A 23,696-nucleotide genomic window follows, 5' to 3' on the forward strand; every position below is an offset into this window, starting at 1 on the left:
TGGAAGTCCAAACGAACTGATGGTGTGATGGTTTGCTGTTGCTGCATAGACAATCCTAACACTCAGTGCCTGTCTTAGTTAGGGTTCTGTTGCTGTGAACAGACACCATGACCAAGGCGTCTCTTATAAAGATAATGTTTAATTGGGGCTGGCTTACAGGTTCAGAGGTTCCGTCCATTATCATCAAGGTGGGAACATGACAGCATCCAGACAGGCATGGTGCAGGAGGACCTGAGAGTTCTACATCTTCATCTAAAGACTGCTAGAAGACTGGCTTCCCAGGCAGCTAGGACAAGGGTCTTATAGCCCACACCCATAATGACACACCTACTACAATAAGGCCACACCTCCAAATAGTGCCACTCCCTGGGCCAAGCATATACAAACCATGACAGTGCCTTAAAACCACGAGAGTCTGTGCCTGCATCTGACATTGACATTCTAGCTAGGCATCTCTGTCTCTATCTGCAAGTCACGCGAGCATCTCTATTCTGTATGGCTCCCATCCTCCTAGTTTTCCACAGTCCTTCCAGGCCATGCCCATGGCACTGTACCAAGAGAGCAAGAGAAAGTATGGGAGATCCTATCTAAGTTCATGATGCATCTTTAACTCTGCCAATAGATCACTAACTAAACCAAGTTATTATACATGCCCAGTCCCAAGTCCCAAGTCCAGGGCAGGAGAATTATGCTTTGCCAGTATCAAACCTGAATAAGAAGCAAGAGGAATGAAACCAGGGTTAACAATGGAGTCTACCACAGAGAAGATCACCAGGACAAGGATGTAGGTAAAGAGTAACTGGGCCTTGACTAAATGTCTAAGGCATGTCAGTATTTGTCCATCAACTGAGACACAAAAACCCTAGCAGAAAGTGTGCCAAGTAAGCCAGAGACTCAGCCATCCCTGTAATGCAAGCACACTGGAGGCAGAGGCAGGAGGATCAAGAGTTTGGGCCAATTGGGGATTTGTAGCAAAACACTCTAAAAAGCCAAGAGAAAAAAGGAGATGGGAAAAAGGAGATGGGGCCTGGAGAGATGGCTCGGTGGTTAAGAACACTGGCTGTTCTTCCAGAGGTCCTGAGTTCAATTCCTAGCAACCATAATGGTGGCTCTCAACCATCTGTAAGGGGATCTGATGCCCTCCTCTGGCACACAGGCATACATGCAGATATATCACTCATATACATTATACATATACATATACATATACATATACATATACATATACATATAAATTGGAGAGAGTAACAAGTAGAACTGGAGAATAAGTAAGGGAATATGAAAGGAACAGAAGAGGAGAATATTCCAAAAGGAAACTGTCAGGCTGAAGGGATGGTTCAGTGGTTAAGAGCACTGGTTGCCCTTCCAGAGGACCTGGATTCCATTCCCAGTAAGTACCTAGAGTCGCTCACAAGCCTCCATGCCTGTAGATCCCTGTGATTCAACGCCCACTTCTTGCCACCATGAGTACTGCATGCAGACAAAAAAAAAAAAAATCCGCCACCCATAAACATCAGTTCCTTTACACTAAACACGATGCTTGTAGTTACTGGCATCTTGCTTCCCACTTCTTGGCCCGGCTGGCTTCAGTTGATTTATGATAATGCTTTGCCCTACTCCCCAGCTCAGCATACTCACTTAGTTCAAATGTTGGTCCTACTGAATAGCTCTTCTGGTCCTTTTAGTGACTCTAGCTTGGGACTGAAATGACAAGGCGTTGTGAACAAGCGATAACCACATCCACAATATGGCTCATTTTGTACCATTTCCAAGACATCTAAAGGAAATATGCCAGCCAGGCGGTGGTGGTGCACGCCTTTAATCCCAGCACTTGGGAGGCAGAGGCAGGCAGATTTCTGAGTTCATGGCCAGCCTGGTCTATGGAGTAAGTTCCAGAACAGCCAGGCTATACAGAGAAACCCTGTCTTGACCCCCCCAAAAAATTAAAAATTAAAAAAATAAAGGAAATATGCCAATATGTGTCTCATATAATGAAATCTCAGTAGTACTGTTACATAGTAATTTACTTTGGCTTTCCCCCCACCCCCTACATCCTCACGCCTGAGCTTCTGAGAGTTCTTCAGAAAGATGAGTAGGTAGTGTTTCTAGAATGTGAAGGTTTCTTGATGTGAGCTATAATTAAAATTGAGAGCCATTATTAGATCTATTCTAGGATTTTCTTTGATTTCCTAGAACCATGGTTTGGTTTGGTTTTGTTTTGTTTTTTTGGTTTTTTTTTTTTTCCTATAACACATACCTCTTTGGTTGCTATGTATGCTCTTTTCCTGTTGTCTGACAGCCAAATACTCTCTGGCTGACTGGAAAAATGGAGGAAGTCTGGGGAGAAATAGTTTCAGTGGTCAAGTCAAACACACACATGCGCGCACACACAGAATTCTGCTTTGTCTCCATTTTGCTTTTAACAAAGGATAGGATTTGGTAAAGTGGGAAGCTACTCGTTCTCCCATCTCACGCTCGCTCGGCAAATATTTGTCTCCCTGAACTCAACAGGCTCTCCTTTTCCCAAGGCTGTTGGCTGGAAGTCTTTCCCCCATCACTGCATCTCTATCACGGAAACTATGTCCCCCTTTATCCAGTGTCTCTACTCTGCCTTTACTTTGTGGGACATCAGGCATCTTCAGGAACTGCGTTAGCCCTGGTCTCTGCCCTCTGACCATTTCATTATAGATTTCATTTGGATTGTGATAGCCAGACGTTATTGCTGTTGCCTGGCAGGAACCAGAGTCTCTTGTCTGGCATGTCACACTGTCCTCTTCAGCCATGGCTGTGCTGAACTGCAAAGCTTCTACCCACTAATATCTTTGCTGCCCTCACAGTTCATTACTAACCTCCTGGTAGGCTTTCTTAGGGTTACTCTGCCATACCTCTGTCACACTGTAACTCGACATAGTGTCTCATAACTTTCCTAGAGAATCTTTTTTTTTTTTTTTAGCCAACTTAATTTTGCCTTTTGAAATCAGGGTCTCATGCAGTCCAGTCTGCCCTCAAATTCATTGTGTATCTTGGACTCTCAATTCTCTTACTACCCCAAACGCTGAGGTTTAGACTCGTGAACCACCAAGAGAATCCTTTTAAATGAAACTCACTTATGGCCCTACAGAAACTATAGGAGGCAAAAACAATGGCTCAGAGGGTACTGAGTCCTATACCTGGGAGTCCCACACATGCACTATGGCATGTGCATACACACAAAACACACACAATACATGTGCATACACATACAGGCATGCAGACACACACATGTGCACACACAGAGAGATGCGTAGTATAAATAAAGGCAATAACTTTTAAACTAACAAATTAATAAGGTAACCAGACAAATTCGCATATACACACGCTTACACACAATCCTTTGGGTCCCCGAGGGAGGAAATGGGCTCACCGACTCCCTCAGTCATACATCCCTTTATGTTTTTATAGCCTTTGCTCCATGACACCAGCTCCTCCTCTCCCCTGTAGATGAAACAAGAGCATATTTACAAATACAGACATCTCTCAGTTCCCTCAGCATACCTAAAACCCACTGAGGTTTGCCAATAAAGGAGCCCAGCCCGTGGTGGTTTGAATGAGAATGGTCCTCGTGGGCTCAACTGTTTGAATACTTGGTCTCTGGCTGGTGGACCTGTTTGGGAAATTTCAGGAGGTGTGGCCTTGTTGGAAGAAGTATGTTATTTGGGGTGGGCTTTTAGGTTTCAAAAGACTCATACCATTCCCCCTAACACACTCCCTTGTCCACGCCCACACACACACACACTTTGCCTCCTGCCTGTAGATCAAGATGTAAGCTCTCAGCTATGGCTGCCATGCCTTTGTTCCACCAATGTACATCAATTAACAGTCTATTAGTTGCCTTGGTCATGGTGTCTTGTCACAGCAATAGAAAGTAACCAAGAAAAGCCGGGCAGCGGTGGCACACGCCTTTGATCCCTTCATTTGGGAAGCCGAGGCAAAAAGATCTCTGAGTTCAAGGTCAACCTGGTCTACAGAGAAAAACAACTAAGACAGAACCCGTGGCCTGCGCCCACATAAGAGTCAGACACTGAACAAGTACTGAGCGCCTCGTGTCTAAGACTAAGGAGTTCCTGGCATTGGCGGCTATCACCACCAGTCCTGACAGGTATCCCTGACAGGTTAATTACATCATCTGCTTTTCTCGGCTCTCACTGCCCTCCAGTAGCTATGGTGCAACATTGGGCAATTATGGACAGATGAGTAGAGTAAGCCTTGGCCACCAAAGGACCCAAAGCAGATGCAGTCCAGCCTCCTCCAGTCTCCAAAAAAAAAAAGGCCCAGAGTACACAGTGTCTTTACGGTATGGTGATTACTGTGTGTTCCCCATCTTCGCTTTATTACCTCATGTCTGCTGCTTTGACCATAAACACAGACTAAATGCCAAGACACAGAGTACCGTCACCAGGAAACGCAGCTTCTTGCGCCAGACCCACCTTTGGGCTTTTGGACCTGTTTGCTGTATTTGTTTAAAGATGGCAGGGGAAAGGTACACATGGTATTATGCTTGCGTGTGTTCTCTTTGGTGATGTCTTAAAACCCAGGAACCAGGGCCAGCCTGTCTTCCTTATTATAGCGACCTGGCTCGACCATCCACTCCCAATCTTAGCCCCGGTGAAAGTACATCTCCTCTTCTTCCTCCATCCCTCTGCCCGAGATCCTGTGAGCTAAGTGGCAAAATGCAGTATTCAAGAAACATGCAAAGCACAGATTTTTTTTCTTCTTTATGATTCTATTCATAGAGGTTGGGGGACGAGAATTGATTATCTTAAACTGCACATAACTTGTGGCACAAAAAGATCCTCATCAAACGATCCTCCCTTATAATCCTCCCCTTTGCCATTGTAAACTAAGGCATGACCTTCGAGCATTAATACCCAGACAATACAACGTTTGTGCACTATTTAATTAGCTTATTCCTTTTGTTAATGTACATTCCTGTGGTTGCTCTACTCTCCGCTCAACCTGAAATCAAAACTGCATGGGATTAAAACATTGTTTTTACCAGTACATCCATATATTTTTTTTTGCTCCATTAAAAAAAATACTTTAACTCCTAGCCAATGTCTCTTAGTGTTTAGAGGTTACATCATAAAAATAATGAATTTGTTAAGTCCTAGAAAAGTGTAAGAACACTAAGTCTTTGTGTAAATGTTTGGCACGGCAGAGGGTTTGGGTTAAGAAGAAGAAGAAGAATGTGAAAGATCCAGCTGTCATTTTTATATCTAATCCCCATTATCAAGTGATTCTTATCAAACTGGGAAGTGTTCATCTGGCACCAAAAGCCACACTGGTGATGCTAATTCAATAAATCAGAGAGGCTATCCCCTGTCATCTACAGGCTGGGATGGGAAAGAGAGAAACAGTGGCTTTCATAAATCCTGAGTTCCTAGCCAAAGGCCTTTCAGAGCCCTTGGCTGACTAGTCAGCTGTCTGGGATTATGAAAGCAAAGACCGTTTATGGAGCTGAGGAGGGAGCTCTCTACTTAGCCTGAAAGGGGGATCGAAGTGTCTAACTTAATTCCCTACATAGTTACCTAACAGTTGTTATATCTGTTCTACCCATGATAAAATTAAGACCAAACAGAACTAGGAAACTTACTCATATATCATACAAGGAGATATGTTGTGAGTAGACCGCAAACTACCCTCCCCCCAACCCGCCACCCCCCCACCCCTCCACCCCCACCCCCCGAAAATATCCACGACTTAAAACGGGATTAGAGAGCTCTGCCTGCCCCTACTGATGACTCCATTCCGATCTCGTAGGTTGCCTGGCATGGGGTTATGTCACACAGAGAGCCAGGTCAGCTGATGAGGGCAAGCTATCCAATGATATAACAAATGTTATTGAGCAGCTATGATGTGCCAGTTATTATACTAGGTGCTAGAGTAATATAGAAGTGAAAAATGAGTACACCCCTCCCCCATCCTCGCCGATCTGCATTAAACTATAGAGAGATAAGTCATTTCTCTCAGCTGTCAATCAATGATAGGCGCAGAGAGTCAAAGAGAACGCGATATGGGAGGGGCAATTTCATAGCGATGGCCAGGGAGTCTTCTCCGAGGAAAAGACTGGAACAGAGACTGAAGGAATGAGAAGAAGGAGAAGAAAGTGGGCAGAGTAAATGCCACGGCATGAACAGAAGCAGGATGCTCCATATGTCTTTGGGAAGTATTTAAGATGCTAGCGGGGCCACAGCAGAGCAAGCAAAGAGGAAGCTGGAAGGAAGGAAGCGGAACACGGTGCCCAAGAGGGAGGAAACCCCAGAAAGGCACTGGAAAACTCTGCAGCCGTTTGGATTCGACTCCGTGCGAGCTGGAAATTTTTCTGCAGAAAAGAAACATGCTCTGATTAACATTTTCGGAGAATTACTCTAATTAGCAGTTGACTTAGCTGCCAATAGTTAACAAGGCCCCAAATACCAAGAGAATGAGAGGCTGGGTGGCAGAGAGAGAGAGAGCATGGCCTTTGGTTTTAGACAAGAGTGTGTCCAAACCTCAGGCTTCGCTGGCACTGTTAATTGTGCTAGCTGTTTTGATCCAGGAAATTCCGTTTCTTTAAACACAAGAGAAATTATATGACCCGCCATACAGTGTAAATCACCCGAAACGCAATAGTTACTAATAAAATATAGAAAGATGCTGCTTTAGTCATGTATTAGATTGCTTTATTATTAAAAATAACGTAAGTGTCTTAGGGTTTCTGTTCCTGCATAAACATCATGACCAAGAAGCAAGTTGGGGAGGAAAGGGTTTATTTGGCTTACACTTCCACACTGCTGTTCATCACCAAAGGAAGTCAGGACTGGAACTCAAGTAGGTCAGGAAGCAGGAGCTGATGCAGAGGCTATGGAGGGATGTTCTTTACTGGCTTGCTTCCCCTGGCTTGCTCAGCCTGCTTTCTTATAGAACCCAGGACCACCAGCCCAGGGATGGCACCACTCACAGTGGGCTCTCCCACCCTTGATCACTAATTGAGAAAATGCCTTACAGCTGGATCTCGTGGAGGCATTTCCTCAAGGGAAGCTTCTATCTCTGTGATAACTCCAGCTTGTGTCAAGTTGACACACAAAACCAGCCAGTACAATCGGTGAGATCTTTATTACATAGTATATCTTCTCTGTTTCTATTACAGTAATGTATGAGTAGAAAAATAAATAAAATAAAATAAAAAATAAAGGATATGTTCTTTTTCTAATAAACAAAACAAACAAACAAACAAAAATGTCTTGGGCTGGAGAGATGGCTCAGTGGTTAAGAGCACTGCTGCTCTTGCAGAGGACCTGGGTTCAGTTCCCAGAACCTGCTCGATTACTCAAAATCACCTGTAATTTCAGACCCAGGGATCCCACTCCTCTGGCCCATGTGGGGTACACTCATGTATGTGCAAGCACCCACACACAATCAAACAATAAAAATAAATAAAATCTTTAATCCTAGTACTTGGGAAGCAAAGGCTGGCAGATCTCTGTGAGTTCAAGAATCCCTGTGAGTTCAAAGCCAGCCTAACCTATGTAGTGAGTTCCATGACAGCCAGAGCTACCTAATGAGATCTTGTCTCAAACAAACAAACAAAAAACCCACAAAGCAAAAAGCAAACAAACAAAACCCCTAAATTTTAAAAAAGTTTGTGCCATTTAAAAACATATGTAAAATTAAAGCAAATAATGTAATGAATCTCACTATTTATAGCTTTAATAATTGGGATTTATCCTTGGAGCTGGAGAGATGGCTCAACAGTTAAGAACACTGGCTACTCTTCCAAAGGACCCGAACTCAATTCTTAGCACCCACATGGTGGTTTACAACCATCTGTAACTCTAGTTTCAAAATAACTGATACCCTGCCTTTTAGGCTCTGTGGGCACCAGGCATGCATGTGGTACAGAGACATACAGACAGACAAAACATTTATTCACATAAAAATTATTTTTCTAAATAATTATCATTTATCCAATCTTATTTTATTCTTTTTGGAATATTTTGAAGCAAATATCGAACTTTTTAAAATCATTTCAGCTCTAAGTAGTTATTTATCTCCCTAATAGAAGGTGGTTCTGGCTACTATAACTCCAGTACAATGACCATATCTGGCAAAACTAACAGTCATATTTTAATATCATCTAGCCAGTGTTTAATTTCCTGTTTGTCTCAAAAGTACTTCTTATAGTTGTTTTCAAGAGCTGAAGCAGGCACGAGCTATAATTTGGAGGAGTATTCTTCCAAACCCCTTGTAGTAAAGGGTTGAGTGGTAATAGCCTGTGGTGTGATTGGAAGGTGATATAACCTTTAGAGGGCCTACTATGAGGAGCTGGGGTATCTAGGGATGTACTCCTGAAGGATGTCCTGGGCTCTATGAACCCTTCTCTCTGTTTATGTGCTTCCATGAGATAAACCTTTCCCTCCACTGCCCGACTCCACGATTTGTTCTCCCTTGCCATAGGTTCAAAAGCTATGGTGCCAAGCAAGCATGGCACAAGCCCTGAAATCAAGTCATCCTTTTGTGGTGCTTTCAATAAGAATGACATCCATGGCCTCATGTATTAGAATGCTTAGCTCATGAGGATTGGCACTGTCAGGAGATGTGGCTTCGTTGGAATAGATGTGGCCTTATTGTAGGAAGTGTGTCAGTGTGGGGACAGGTTTTGAAATCTCAGATGCTCAAGCTATGCCCAGTGTGCAACAATCTCTGTCTGCTACTCAAGATGCAGAACTCTCAGCTCCTCCTCCAGCACCATGTCTGCTGCCTTCATGCCACCACGCTGCCTTCGAGGGGCTAAACCTCTGAAACCGTAAACCAGCCCCATTTGAATGTTTTCCTTTATAAGAGTTGCCATGGTTGTGGTGTCTCTTCACAGCAAGAACACCCTAACTAAGACACCTTTCTTCCTCCGTGTCTCCTTTTATCTGAAAGTTGTAGGAGAAAGCAGTGGTGTATTGATGGCAGTCAGTAGTGTCCTCGATATGCCCAGGACAGCAAGTATAATCCGTGCACTATGGACACTTTTGAGGGCTTTCAGAGAGGAGAGGAATGCTTTCTGTTTCCCACCAGGGAGGTGGGAAACTCCAGAAGGGAAAAATCCACATTTTAAGAAGATGTCCAAGAGTAAACTTAGACTCTTTAACACGAGTATAAAGCGGCATTGTGGAAACAGATCACATGACCAGAGGTCTTTCTACTATCCCAGAATTCTCTACAGCCTATCATGGAGTATGAATGTAGACGATTTATGTGAGATAATGACCAATAGAGTTTCCTGTTTTCCGTAAAAGAAACATCAGCATTGTTTCCTGCTGGTAAGAAATGGCATGGGCACTTCCTGTGTTGCTGAAAAGGTCCAGACAAATGAGTAGGTGGCTTTCAGTGCGGAAGGTCTCCACCAGCCTGCGCACTGGCCTCTTGATGGGGTCAGTCTAGCTAAGCTCAGCTCTGGATTCCCGGGTAGGGCTAGTTGGTTTACATTTATTCTTTTAGATAATTCTTAGAACAAGAGTCAAAGGAATTGTAAAAATACAGATAGATTTTGGATAAACAGAAGCAACTTTTTTGAAATGAGGTTGGGGGAAAAAAAACAGGTCAAAGCAGCTCTTTTTGACTCCGTGCCATGGTATGAGAAGGTTTGACCAAAGCATCACTTGTGAAAACAACTTCCAAGGAGCTAAACTTTCAATATTACATCTAAGAAAGGACTCCTGGGAGCAGGTCAAAAGAGTCAAATTTAGATATTGGTTCCCATAATACTTTATTTAACTATCAAGTACACAAATTCCTTTGTAGACCTTAATAAAAGACCAAAATTAGAAATGAAGTATTTGTGTTCATTACAAATAATTTTGGACTTGTGGATCCTTTTGAAATGGCCCATGTGAATCAACATGGAGTGGGAGCTACGGGGAGAAAAAAAGCATGGCCTCCCACTCACAGCTAATTCTGGCTCTGGTAATCAGGGAAACACAGGAGGCAGCCAAGTATGGGCTGGCAGTGCCAACCGGCTCGTTTTGTTTTCTGTGTTTCTCTCGGTAGTCAACCCTCCTCTGGCATTCATTAGAGTGTGACCTCGCAGTGGCCCACTGTGTTCTAAGGATAATAATTATTCATCAAAATGTAAAGCCAGGAGTCTGGTGGAAAGGCGTGCAACCTTTAATGAAGATGGATCACTCTGGGAAAAAAAAAAAAAAACAAATCCCGGAAGGAAGTCAATAGTCACTCAGATAATAGTCACAGCAAAGCCGTGGAGAGAAAAGAGGGAGTGGGGGAAAGCAGGCGGGACAGAGTGTGGCTTTGCTTTGTTTTCTTCTAGGGTATGCCTCACATGTCTGATAAAAAGACACATAGAAAGAAAAGAGAGGGAAGAGAAACAGTAAGGAGCTGGGGATGCAGCTGCATTGTAGAGCATCTGCCTAGGCCCTAGGATATGTAAGGGTCTAGGTTTAGTCTTCAATAGCACGAAAGAAAAAGAAAGAAGAGAAGGAAGGAGGGAGGGAGGGAGGAAGAGAGGGAGGGAGGAAGGAAGGAAGGAAGGAAGGAAGGAAGGAAGGAAGGAAGGAAGGATAGAAAGTTGGGCTTTAAAGCTGTCTAAGGCTCACATACAACTGAGGGGTACAACTTGAACTCTCTTCTACACTGGACCACACATGACTACATGGGGAGTAGTTAAGAAGAGGTCAAAAGGGCAGGACATATTCTGGGGTGTTGGGGAACTGAGCAGAGGGAGAGAAATGGAACAAAGTCACTCTTTGGTCAGAGGAAAGATTAGGTGAGACAAAGTCTCACTATGTCGCAAGACTGTCCTGGAATTCACTATGTAGACCAGGCTGGCTTCGAACCCACAGAGATCCTCCAACTCACAGAGGTCTGCCCTTCCCTGCCTACCAAGCGCTGGGATTAAAGGCATGTGCCACCACGTGTGGCTCTAAACTTACTTTTGAAACCAACCCATTCTTACTTGCATCAAAAGAAGTCATATTGAGCAAGCCAACAGTCCTGCACAGTTGAAATCATCTTCAGCTGCTGTGCGTGGTGGCATATGATTGTCCCCTCAGCCCTAAGGGGACAGGAGGAGCTTTGCAAGTTTGAGGACATTCTGGTCTACACAGTGAGTTCAGGACAGCCAGAGCTATAGAGCTAAACTCTGTCTCAAAAAGATTTTTTGTTTGTTTTGTTTTGTTTTGTTTTGTTTTGCACTGAATGTGGCAGCTCCTGCCTGCAATAGGAAGGTCAGGAGTTCAAGGTCATCTTCATAATATAATGATGAGTTCCAGGCCAGCCTGGGATACATGAAACCCACTTAAGAAACAAAATAAATAGCCGGGCGGTGGTGGCGCACGCCTTTAATCCCAGCACTTGGGAGGCAGAGGCAGGCGGATTTCTGAGTTCGAGGCCAGCCTGGTCTACAAAGTGAGTTCCAGGACAGCCAGGGCTATACAGAGAAACCCTGTCTCGAAACCCCCCTCCCCCCAAAAAAAGAAAAGAAACAAAATAAACTACCATAGTAATGAAAGTAGTCATTTTTATGGTTTTTTTTTCTTGGTTTTTCTGTTTCTTTGTTTTGGGGAGGGGGGTTGGGGGAAATGGGGGACAGGGTCTCTCTACATAAACCTACCTGTCTTGGAATTCATTATGCAGATAAGGTTGGGTGCCAGTTCACAGAGATCCACCTGCTCTGCCTCCCCAGTGCTGAGACTGATGGTGTGTGCCACCAGTCCTGACTGTTATCTTTATTTTGCTGCATAAGAAAGAAATCATGTTGACAAAAATGTGAATTTAATGATGCTTTTAAATAAATTTATGTTTCACATTTATGCCAACACTTGCATATACTGAAGAAGTCTAAATACAGTTACCTAGGAAAATGGAGGTCAATGTTCTAATATACATTAGGGTCACTATGGCTTATAACTATATATATAAATATATAAATATATAAATATATAAATATATAAATATATAAATATATAAATATATAAATATATAAATATATAAATATATAAATATATAAATGTATAAATATATAAATATATAAATATATAAATATATAAATATATAAATGTATAAATATATAAATATATAAATATATAAATATAGTAGTGCGTGTCTTTAGTCCCAGCACTGAGAGGCAGGCAGGAGGAGAAGGAGGAGAAGGAAGAGGAGGAGGAGGAGGAGGAGAGTCACGTGGGAGTTTGTGGGCCAGCCAGCCTGGAGACAACATCAAGACAACAGAGAGACTACAGGTGGAAGGAGGGGACCAACTCCTACCCTCAGAGTTATCTTCAGACACACACAAATAAGCAAGTAAATAATAAATACGTTGAAAAAGAAAAGCATGTGCATTCCTTTGCTTACTTACTTGTGGAATGTCTACTTTGGGCACCGAGGTAAGCCACTGAGGATTCAAAGGTGAGTAAAAGAGATGCTATTCGGGTGTCCTCTCATGGTACATACCCATAATCTCAGCAGAAGGAGCCCAGCAAATTCCAGGCTAGCCAGGGTTACATAGAACTTCACAAAGGAAGAGGAGGAAGAGGAGGAAGGAGGAGGAGAGAAAAACTGACCAAATATATGTTTATGTGTTTATACACAATGCACAGTGCACACACATAGAGTAGCGAAACTTCAGCCTGTAGACTAGTGGTTCTGAACCTTCCAAATGCTGGAACCTCTTCTCGTGATGTGGTGTTCCCAACCATAAGATTATTTCATTCTTACTTCAGAACTGTAATTTTGCTGCTACACTTATGAATCATACTGCAACTATCTGCTATGTAGGGTATCTGATATGTGACCTCTATGAATGGGTCACTTAACCGCCCTAGGGGTCATGACCCAAAGGTTGAGAACCACTGTCTTAGACTAGGACACACTGGTACAGAATAGCTCCTTTAGCCTGCAGCTTTCTCTATATGCATTATAAACCAAAGCACACGGGCCCGCTTACAGGGACATGATAAAATGTGAAATTTGTACAATACTGACTTGATCATAAGAAGACAGACTCGGAGGATAGATAGATCTTTGAAAACAACCCAATATGTCCTCGGTCAGAATATGAAGATGATTGGCACATGTCGATTTGTTTTTCTATAGCTAGACATTTCTTCCTTATAGACAAAAAGATAATGGAGACCAGATGGTTGTACTCTTGGTGGGAGTATGCAGGAACACCTGAGCTAAGTCTGTGAGGCACAGATTTAAAGTGAAGAAGTTTTGCTTTAAATCACACACAATTTACTGTCGTCAGAAAATAGTTAACAATTTACCTACCACCCTGGGTGCCTGCCAGGGTTCGCGTGGGTTTCATTATGAGCCGTGTCCCACCATGCAGTGCTAGGGAGGTAGAGGGATTCCTCTATTTTCTGTCTCTGTTTGATACAGTTCTTGGAGGGAAGGATCTGGGTCTAAAGCAGCCTTTTCCACTGAACTATTTGACTGAACCAGCTCAACTATTTGACAGCAGAGCTCTTCTCTGAGCGATCAGGTTTGCCCCAGTCCTGGCCCCCAGCTGAGAAGGTTGCAATTCTTTCCTACCTGGAGCTCTGCAGGGGGTGTGACAGGTGGAGACTTTGCCGGGCATTTGCATTTAAAGAATTAATAAAAATTCCTCCTTGGCCTGAGAACCCCACGAAGTTTATAACCTTGACGTTTTATAACCCCCCACAAGGATTTCTCTCGGTAAGGCCAACTGCCGTTCCAAGAATGCCATTAGTGATGGGCTCCTGGACCACATACTAGAACCACGTGGTTCCCTTAGCCACTGAATGTCACAGAAGGGAAACAAATACTACAGAACAATGAAAGCCATCCCCTGGGCATTACTAACCTTTGGCTCGCCCTTATTAATGACAGCTATTCCATATGAACGTTTCTTAGTTCACAAAGTTGAGGGCACAAGGTCAACACTGGCTTTCTTGGGTTGAGTTGATTTTCACTTACTCGGGACTAGAAGTTAAAGCCCTGGTATTTTCCAATAATGATGTCAAAGCTTGCTTCCTAAAACTACTTTAGAGTGTTCTGGGATCTGTCTGGGCCACAGTCCCTGAGCCCAGACCGATTCTCAATGATTGGGGGTCCTGTACCCTCCCTGGGGCAACAGAGCCGAACCTCACTATTGCTAGGATCCTGGGAAAAGGTTCGTTCAGGAAAGCGTTCTGATCCACCATCACCCTCTTGCCGGCAAGGTTCAGCGGGGCAGTGATATCCCCAAGGACGAGACAGGGACTCTGCCCCTGGAGTTGACACTCAAGGAGACAGGGCAGATGCCAATCAGGAATCCTCCAACCTGTCTCTCTGGGTAACTTAAGCCACTTGGGAGTTTTCACAGAGACTCCAGCGCCCTCTGGAGGCCATGCTGGTTTGCCTGCCCTAAATTATTAGGGATATTGAGGGCAGAGGCTAGTAATCAAACTTCCAGGAAGAGTAAAATAAAGATAATAGCTACAACATCTCCTTCCTAAAGTACAGAGAAATAACAAAACTACACAAGAAAAGCCAAGCATTGAGCCCAAAACCTTGAACATCGGGGGTGGAGGGAGGGTGGCACAAGAGAATTAGGGGTTCAAGACCAGCCTCCCTACAGGAGACTGACAAAAATAAAGATGGATGGTTGGATGGATGGATGAATGGATGGTGGTTGGATGGATGGGTGGGAGGGTGGATGGATAGGTGGGTGGATGGGTGGATGGATGGATGGGTGCATGGATGGATAGATGGGTGGGTGGATAGGTGGGTAGATGGGTAGATGGATGGATGGGTGGGTAGGTGGATGAATGGATGGATGAATGACTGGGTGGATGGATGAACAAACAAATAAATATGTAAATGAGGAGGAAGAGAAAGAAGAAGCAATATCTGAAACAGAACAACCTTGATCCATTCATGAAAAAGAATTATTTTGAAATCTTTAAATACTATCAACTATCAGACAGATGATGATCAATACAACCCAATGTTCTTGTGGACTTTTTTCAAAAAAGAACAGTGTAGTAAGCATTCATTGAAATAGTTAAATAATGGATGCGTGGGTATACACGTATATTCTGCCCTACTATGCTAAGCTACTCTTACGAAAGCTTCCATGCCACTTGTTTTGGGAAGTGTGATATACAGAATCTACTGGTGACACTGCATTTGGCCAAAAGTTTGCTGGACTGCTTCAACTCCTTTAAGACCAACAGAACAGTTTCTAGGGAAATGAAAGCATGGGCCAAGTGTTTTCTGTATTTGGAATAGTGTTGTTGTTGCTGTTATTCTTTTTCTTAGCTGAGTACATAAGTCAGAAGTCAGACAGCTTTCTTTGGACGTACCTGGAAGCTTTGAATCCAGCTTCAGCAGCTAGAATTCACAAGATCATGGACTCTCCACATCACTGTCTCCTGCATTTGTCCACCCCATTGCTTTTAACAGCATTTCTAGGCCCGTGTAGATTCCTGTTTGGTTTTTTTTTTCGTAGGACATCCAGCTTTTCATAAAAGAAACACCATCTTACACTTGCCCTGTACCACTGAAAAAGCTGTATTTGCTGATTAACATAACTTCATAAATTTTACCCTACAAGCTTCTCTAATGATGTGGCCCCATGGTAAGTTACTTGACTGCTCAGCTGTTAGCCTTTTGGGGAGTGGGGGTGGGGACGATTGCTTTTTTTTTTTTTTTTTTTTTTTTTAAGACAGGGTTCTTCTCTGAGTAGCCTTAGCTGTCCTGGAACTCACTCTGTACATCAGGCTGGTCTCTCCGCCTACCTCTGCCTGCCGAGTGCTGGGATTAAAGGCGAGTGCCACCACAGCGAGCCTTCCTGTACTTTATGTTTGAAACCCCACTGTTGAAGGCCAAAACAGCATGAGCAGTTGTAATACGCCCACAAAGCAGGATTCTTCTAACGAGCTCTTCAAAAGAGTAGTGTCAGACAGGCATGAGGGTGAAGGCCGAGTTGAGTTGGTTTTGGGCTAAATTGAGTCATCAAGAAATAATTATGTCATCCTCTCCATTCAGCTATGTAACAGAACCAAGAAGGCAGGGGCCAGAGCTCCGAGTCACCTATGACACACTGCAAATGTATGGCATTTTAACGCAGCTCTGGATGCTGGCGCTGCGCCCTACCTCGAGACTGCGCAGCCGTCTCCCACAGTAGTTTATGAACCCTAAGCAGTTGACTGTGGGCACAAAGGGCCCTCCAATGCACTTTCTCCCAGATGAGGCGAAGCCACCTAGATTTGGGTCTTGCCTTCTCCACAAGCCTGCAACAGTACAAACACCTCACGTGGAATCTCCTCCTCCATAAGTGGCCGGTGGAAGAGGTTTCCCAGATAAAAAACAAACACTTTAAGGTTGAGACCTCATTAGCATCTGCAAAGGGCTGTGAAAAGCCTCTCTTCTTTTACTCCTGCCAAGTAAATTTTGTTTTGCTGAACACTGGCACTGTTCCTGTGTTGTCACGGTGGGCATTATTGTCACAGCTGTCTCAGGAGGCGCTGCCTTGAATATCTTTAGAAAATAGCACACAAATAAGGACGGGACATCCGCTACACCAAAGGAACTTTTTAAAAGGCAATAGCAGCAGCTTCTACAGCAAATTTTCAAAGAGGTAGGCCAAGCATCACCCTTCATCTTTAGAATTATGGAGCCAAAAGATGGAATTAGTAAATGAATAAGTAATCAAGTAAACATCCGTATTCATGTGTATATATGTGCATACATATATACATATATATGTGTATATATATGATACGTGATAAGGACATTAGACAGTGTAAACAGGTGACTTCAATTAAAAAGAGAAAAATGAAAGGATATTTTGAAGTATTTTTTAAGATTTCTTTATTTATTTATTTATTTATTTATGTTTTAATTGTTTTTGTTTTCTTAATGGTAGTGCACCCCTTTAACCCAAACACCAGGGAGGCATAAAGACTCTGTGAGTTCAAGGCCATCTTGCTCTACAAAGCAAGTTCCAAGCTAACCAGGGATACATCGTGAAACCCTGTCTTTAAAAAAGGGTGGGAGTTACGGGAGTTCGGAGGGCTGGAAAGATGGCTCAGTGGTTAAGAGTACTGACTGCTCTTCCAGAGGACCCTAGCGCAATTCCCAACAACCACATGGTGTTCACAGTTCCAGTTCCAGGGAATCGGGAATTCAGCACACATACATACAGATAAAACGCCAATGCACACAAAATAAAAACTAATGAAATAAAAATAAGTAAATAAAAAACAAAAATCTTCACTGACCTCGAGTGAGGGAGTTTTCTAAAAGAAGCTCTCTTCTAAATAGACAAAACTTATCCCTACTATGCTGTAGCCTGGGTGAAAGGCTAGAAGGGGGTGGCACTACCTTAAAGGCACCACTCTTCTCCTTTGGTCTCCTACGGGCCAGAATCATTGGCATAGTCACCTGCACGGGGGTGATTGCCACTACCTAACCGGGTCCATTAACTTCCAGACAAAACCTTCACTGGCCCAAGAATACATAGATATATAGATACACAAATGAATAGATGCATTTTTAATTGATGTATATTTGGACAAATGCTTATTTAAATGTATGCATGTTTAAATACATGCATATATGCATATATACACATATGCACATACACATATGAATTATGTACATGTATACACCCATATATACACATATATGCATACATATATACACATATATACATATATGCATACATATATACACATATACATTCATACACTTGTATAAATCTCCTCCAATGAGTCCCTTTCCCTTATATCAAGCTGACCTACCCTTTGCTCCTGGGGTAATCCCAAATTATTTAAACCATTTTTTGTCTCCTACGGGACATTCATCTGTGACAACTGAAGTTAGGAGGAGGGGTTCTACCAGGCAGGTGAGGCTGCTGCTAACCATCCACACTGCACAAGCAGCTGCAACCAGAAGGGGCCAACGACATCAAAGTTGAAACCCTATTCAAAGCAAGGCTTCTTGGATTTTCTCACATATAGTCTCCTCTGACCTCAGACTTCTCCATACGACCACAAGTATATATATAGCAACACAAAACTGGCACACAAATCAAAATTTGTGTGCACATAGAAAGGGTTATAAATCATTATAAGTGTATTTTAAGGACAGCTCTCTGGATATTTGTAATTTTATCATTTGTTAAAGAGAAGAAACTAATAAATTGATGTGCTTGTTCGCTTTTATGGAAAGAATTAAATCTTAGTTTATTACCTGATGCAGCAGGCAGAACAGAGAGCATCTTAACTGCTTTCAGAATTGACTGAAAGTTTTCAGTAATTTAATTTTTTTTTCCTTTGTGGATATGGCATGAGGGTGTGTGTGTGTGTGTGTGTGTGTGTGTGTGTGTGTGTGTGTAAGTCAGAAGACAGCTCTAAGGAGGTGCTTCGCTCCCTCCCCCGTCTGAGTGTTCTAAGGAGCCAGCTTGGGCCATCGTGCCTCTCAGCAAGGATTTTTACCTACTGGTTTGGAACAGCAACTTTTAAAATTCAAACATTCGAACACAATAGGATCCAGTTTACACTGATTTGATACTTACATGATGAGGACTGATGGTATAAAAACACCAAATCTTGGGACCAGAGAGATAGCTCAGTGGTTAAAAGCACTGACTGCTCTTCCAGAGGTCCTTAGTTTGATTCCCAGCAACCACGTGGTGGCTCACAGCCATCTATTAGGAGATCTAGTACCCTCTTCCTGTGGGACTGAAGACAGCGACAGTGTACTTACAGCCATAATATAAAGAAATCTTAAAAAACAAAACAAGGCCCGGCAGAGGTGGTGCACACCTTTAATCCCAGCACTTGGGAGGCAGAGGCAGGCAGATTTCTGAGTTCCAGGCCAGCCTGGTCTATGGAGTGAGTTCCAGGACAGTCAGGGCTACACAGAAAAACCTTGTCTCAGAAAAAAGAAAAAGAAAAAGAAAAAGAAAAAGAAAAAGAAAAAGAAAAAGAAAAAGAAAAAGAAAAAGAAAAAGAAAAAGAAACAGAAAGAAAAGAAAAGAAAACAACAACAACAACAAAAACCCAAACCACCCTATCTTCATTTTATTGTTTTTCCAAGAACAGAAAACCATACAAACTGTAAAACCACTGTAATGCATCATAAGAAATTCAATCGTGACTTATTATTTGCTACTGTTGGGCAAACGTCTTCAATGGTCCAGGATTGACTGAAATTTGGGGTGTATTAATATAATCCTATTGTGCAAAAGAAAACTTTACTGATGGGAGAAGGGCCATCTTCTAAACGGCCTTCTCTTCTCGTCTCGTGCCACGCTAGTACACAGCCTAACCACTCTGTGCATCCTGCAGCCATGGGATGAGCCAATTTGAGGGGTACACAGTGCTGTCTTCAGTGACAATGAACCCAGGGAATCCAACATCGGAGGTCATCCATCACTACAGTTCTTATGTGCATTAACACACAAGTCTTCCTTTTAAAGTCAGTTGGAGTTGTGTGCTTCCTGAATCGCATCTAGATTTACTCTTATTAGTATCCACTGTGCCAGAGGCAGTATTCAGGGCTGAGAATATAAAGCTGAAAAAATACAGCCAATTGACTCGATGTATGGCTTTTATTCTGAAGGAGTATGTGCATGCTTAAATAAATAATTATGGCATACGCTGTGTGTGTGCGCGTATGAGAGAGAAAGAGAGGGGCGGGGCAGATATGGTGGTGCACACCTTTAATACCAGCACTGAGGTAACAGAGGTAGGCAGTTTTCTGTGAGCTTAGGGCCAGCTTGGTCCACATAGGAAGTTCAGGCCATGAGGAACTACATACTAACATCTTGAGATGGCTCAACAGTTTAAAAACACTTGTAGGTTTTGCAGAGGACCCAACTTCAATTCCTAGCACCCATATAGTGGCTCACAACCACCCACAACTCCTTCCGGAGGATCTAATGTGCTCCTCTTACTTCTACCTGGACGGGAAAACAAGTCTATTTCCTGCATCTGGTTCCTTAAGGAAGAAAAACCAAGAAACTCATTCCTGGTACTTGGTATGTGCGAGGCGCCAGGCATGGGGAAATGAAGGGGTTGGGAGAGTCCTGAGACTCACCAGAGCAGGAGACTGCTGCAGGATCCCACAGAACCGCCGGGGAATGGGCATTGGGCTGTGTTAACCCACTGGACCCCTCTCTGGGGGTTGGGGAAGGCACAGTCTCAGCTCTAACTCTCGGGCACCACAGACTGCTGGGTACCTCGGGAGAGTCAGCTCTGGGGTCTCTGGGTCAGAGACGTGGTCACAAGAACAAGAACAAGAACAAGAACAAGAACAAGAACAAGAACAAGAACAAGAACAAGAACAAGAACAAGAACAAGAACAAGAACAAGAACAAGAACAAGAACAAGAACAAGAACAAGTTGTTGAAGTTGTTTTAGGGCGAGGGATGTAGCTCAGTTGGTTGAGTGCTTGTGTAGAATGCACAAATCCCCAGCACCACAGAAACTGTGCCTAGGAGCAGGGTCTGACAATCCAGGCACCTGAGAGGAAAAGACAGGAGAAACAGAAGTCAAAGGTCATCTTTGGGAAGCTCGATGCCAAGATGGGATGTTGAGACACATGAGACCCTTTCTCAAAAAGGGAAAAAGGAAGATCATTATTCCAATATGACTTAAATCATGATTTATATAAATACAATTTAAGTGAGCTTAATCGAAAGAGCAAATCCCTTGTTGTCTGGAGTTCTAGTTCAGGCGACAGATTGCTATTAGAACTTTTCATTTTCTCTGTGTCTCCACTGTTTCCATGTGTTAGGCTTTTTTCTTAAAACAAAATGGACTCAGGAGGAGAGATGGCTTGACTCCCTGGTTAAGAACAGGTGTTGCTCTTGCAGATGACTTCGGTTCCCAGCACCCAAATCAGGAGACTCACAATTCACTCTAACTCCAGCTCTCTTTTTTTTTTTTTTTTTTTTTAAAATATATTTATTTATTTACTTTTTTTATTACATATTTTCCTCAATTACATTTCCAATACTATCCCAAAAGTCCCCCATAGCGCCCCCCACTTCCCTACCCACCCATTCCCATTCTTTTGGCCCTGGCATTCCCCTATATTGGGGCATATAAAGTTTGCAAGTCCAATGGGCCTCTCTTTCCATTGATGGCCGACTAGGCCATCTTTCGATACATTTGCAGCTAGAGACAAGAGCTCCAGGGTTCTGGTTAGTACATTATGTTGTTCCAACAATAGGGTTGCAGATCCCTTTAGCTCCTTGGGTACTTTCTCTAGCTTCTCCATTGGGAGCCCTGTGATACATCCAATAGCTGACTGTGAACATCCACTCCTGTGTTTGCTAGGCCCCGGCATAACTCCAGCTCTCTTTTGGTCTCCTATGGCACTGCACTCACATACACAATAAAATACCTTTTTGAAAGGGGGGCAGGTCTGGAGAGACAGCTTAGTGGTTTCAAGCACTTCCAGTTCTTGCAGAGGACCTGGGAGGTTCAAGTCACAACCCGCGCGCAGATGGCAGCTCCCAACCGTCTGTAACTTCAGTTCCAGGGGATCAAATATTCCCTTCTCACCCTGTTCCAGGCGTGTGGTGCATATTCATGTATGTAGGCAAAACATTCATAAGATAAAATAACTAAATCTAATTAAAAAAAATTTTTAAAGAGTAGCTTTAAAAAAAATGATGGATATTTTTGTAGCTGGGGAAGAATAGCAACTGTTTTTCCATATGGTGCCTGAATGTGACAACTTCTGCAGAAGAAATCCTACACAATCACAATGTATCAGGTTAGTCTTTGACGGATCCTGTTGGTACCAATGGACCACACTTGAACCAGTCTTGTATCTAAACAAGGAAATCCCATGTCTATCCAAGCCTGGTTCATAGACTGTTACTGTTATGGAGTAATTGGTGCCTGGGAATTGGAGCCATGAGACTTAGGAGTAGAAGAGCCATGCTTCCTTTAAAAAGGGGGTGTCAGCAAAGACAACAGAGTGCTCCCTGTGATAGTAAGGTGCACAAGCAGGTCTTTCACAGCACCCTCAAAAGTGTTTAGGCATGCATTTAAGGAGCCTGTGACAATTAGTACTTTTCCAGTTTGAGAGGACCGAGGAGGGAAGGGGAAACAGTGACGTTTCACCCTGGAACCCGTGACCTTGCATCATGGGAATTTGTGTTTTAGGGAGTCTTGCAGCTTGCCTGTCCCAGAGGTCAACTCTTCTATTTTTGTTGTTACCTCAGATAGCATGCTTGGCTGAGAGGCATTCCGACTACATCTTCTGTAAGACAGGATGGTTGGTCCCTAATATGGCAAGAAGCTCTTTCTAAATCACATTGAAAATCCTGGGAAGACCGAGGTTGCAGGGTATGCTCCAGTAAGCCTGTTAGAATTACTCATGGTGACTCTCAGTTATGTTTGGAACTCTCTCTGAAGTGAATAAACAGATGGCCAGCAGTGGCTAAAATTGAAAGTAGTTTGAAAAATGTTGAGGATAAATTCCTTTAATATTCTCTATACTTGAGGATCCTTCAGAAATGACTAAGCAATGTGCATTAAGAAGCCCGTTCCTTCTGGAACGGATTAAACTCAAGGAGAACAGATGTGCTCTCGGGAATCTAAAGCCACACGAAAACAGAATTACTCGTTCTACATGCCTCTCACAGAATTCTTGAGGCATAATTAATTGAGGATGATTATTATCTCAGAAATAGCCTGAGCCAAGACTCCACCAATAAAGTATTTTTTTATTAGCTTCCTAATAGCTCATGTTATTCACAGGAAACTCACAGGAATAGGCATGCTGTGTCTTAGGAAAGGTCCCATTTAGGAATATGCTGGAGACAGAAACAGCATTGTGGTGGGAAAGTCGAGCTTCAGGATTCTGGGTCTCGGAAACTATGCCAATAGGATTTCCTGAAGGCCAGGACAGCTGTGGGGATGCAGCTGTGAGGGTGCTGACGGGAATGCTGGAGTAGATGGAGCTAGAGAGTAGCCACATCACCCAGCTGAGAGCAGTGTGGGCAAACAGGGAGACACACACCAGGATTTAGGAGAAGCCGTGGAGTTACAGAGCTAAGGATGAAGAAGAGGATAAAAAAAAAAAAAAAAAAAGGAAAGCAATTTGAGCCAAAGCAGTTGAACTAGCTCTGGAAATGAGTTTAACTAATGTAAGGCTACAGGAAGATGCTGAAGGGAAGAAGATGCTAAACCTCACTACAGGAAGATGCTTAACAGCAACAGAACAAAGCAGACCCCACTCTTAGCAATATAGTTTCTATTTTGTGGAAACAATCTTGTCTAATACCCTTTACAAATGCAGATGGGGTTGGGTTTTGGGGGTGAGTCCCAGAGAGGATGTAGCAATTATGCCTTTTGCTAGTTAACAGATGACTCCAAAATGTACTGGCTTACATAAGTGATTCGCTCCCAATTCTGTAATTTGGGCAGAGCTTGGCAAGAATGGCTTTGACACCCCTCTACGTGGCAGCAGCTGGGATGATGCAGTTCTGGCTTGTGGTTTTTCTTTCCAAAATGGTCTTACCCATCCAGGCAAGTTGGGGCTAGTGTCAGCTGGAAGATCAGCTGGGGCCATTAGCCAAGGATTTAGTTTTACACATGGCCTCTACATGTGGCTAGGCTGGGCTTGTGGAGAGGCCATGTGGAGGACAACTGTTCACAGCTTGGCAATCAAAGGATAGACATATTACATCGCAGCTGCTT

Source organism: Mus caroli, unplaced genomic scaffold (genome assembly GCF_978045245.1).
Source record: "Mus caroli unplaced genomic scaffold, Mus_caroli_1 scaffold_9, whole genome shotgun sequence".
In the NCBI taxonomy this organism is placed as follows: domain Eukaryota; kingdom Metazoa; phylum Chordata; class Mammalia; order Rodentia; family Muridae; genus Mus; species Mus caroli.